Source organism: Eubalaena glacialis, chromosome 16, assembly GCF_028564815.1.
Source record: "Eubalaena glacialis isolate mEubGla1 chromosome 16, mEubGla1.1.hap2.+ XY, whole genome shotgun sequence".
NCBI classification, from domain to species: Eukaryota; Metazoa; Chordata; class Mammalia; order Artiodactyla; family Balaenidae; genus Eubalaena; species Eubalaena glacialis.
The window spans coordinates 73,224,120-73,225,479 of record NC_083731.1 but is presented as its reverse complement, the minus strand read 5'-3'; the positions used below and the strand labels follow the sequence as shown (position 1 = coordinate 73,225,479).

The 1,360-nt window shown below is 40.1% G+C and overlaps 1 pseudogene; it reads left to right on the top strand.

Moving 5' to 3' along the window:
• The first annotated feature begins 201 nt into the window (after positions 1 to 201).
• Positions 202 to 799, top strand: LOC133076492 (mitochondrial import receptor subunit TOM20 homolog; annotated as a pseudogene).
• Positions 800 to 1,360: the final 561 nt, after the last annotated feature.

Here is a 1,360-nt window from a genome sequence, read left to right as displayed (position 1 = left end):
AAACATTAGGTTACACAGATTTGAAGGAATCAATTCATGAAGAATCTTACATGCCTTGTATGCTCTATGTCTGTGGTTTGTTACTGCAGCTGCCCGTTAGAATCACCAGGGAAGCGGGCGTCGGTACTGAGCGGCGGAGTCTGCTCCGAGGGTCCTGAGCCAACAGCTTCTCCGCGGGCCCCGCCGCCGCCGACCCCACTCCTCGTTGGAGAGAAGATGGTGGGCCGGAACAGCGCCATCGCTGTTTTCATCGGGTACTGCATTTACTTCGACCGCAAGAGACGGAGTGACCCCAACTTCAAGAACAGGGTGCGGGAACGAGGAAAGAAACAGAAGCTTGCCAAGGAGAGAGCTGGACTTTCCAAGTTACCTGACCTTAAAGATGCTGAAGCCGTTCAGAAATTCTTCCTCGAAGAAATACAGCTTGGTGAAGAGTTACTAGCTCAAGGTGAATATGAGAAGGGTGTGGACCATCTGACAAATGCAATTGCTGTGTGTGGACATCCACAGCAGTTACTGTAAGTATTGCGGCAAACTCTTCCACCACCAGTGTTCCAGATGCTTCTGACTAAGCTCCCAACAATTAGTCAGAGAATTGTAAGTGCTCAGAGCTTGGCTGAAGATGATGTGGAATGAGAAACAAATGTCAACATAATAATCTCAATTAAAAAATATTTTTAAAATCTGAACTTGGAAGATGATCAGCTCTAGGAGAGTAAGGGCAAATAAGCTTGTTATGGACTGTCCTACACTGAAATCTACCAAAGTTAATTTTTACTTTGTGTAGATCCATTTGTCTGTTTTATTTATTTTTCCCAGTGAAAAGTGTATTTTGATAGAGAGGTTTTCATTTTATAAATACACTCTCAGTTACTGAAATATAGATTTTGTTTATTCCTAAAACGTGCAATTAGAAGGTACATATATAACATCACATTACTTACAGTAAAATGACCCAGTGCTCAGTTTTGAAAGGCCAAAAAAAGTGTAGAAGAAAACTGAAGAAAGCACTTTTTTTTAAAGCTAGCACAGTTTGCTATACATCAGAAAATTGGATGGAAACTTGATTGTGTATCAAAAGTGAGCATTAAAATCTTTAAGAGATTATTTCTTTCCATTTAATCTCTTAAATATGTATAATGTGTTGCTGTGCTACAATAACTTCACCCCCACTGTTGAACTGTTTTGTTTAAATCAGTGGGCCTAATGTGTTCCAGATATTTATCTCCTTGTATTTTAGATATATGTAGTTGCAAATAGCACCAGGAATTAGATCTATGTACACCCTTAATCTAGCTGAGTAAACTTCGCCAGTTAATGTCTGCCCACATTTATAAAATGAGGGAATTTGTCTGCTAAT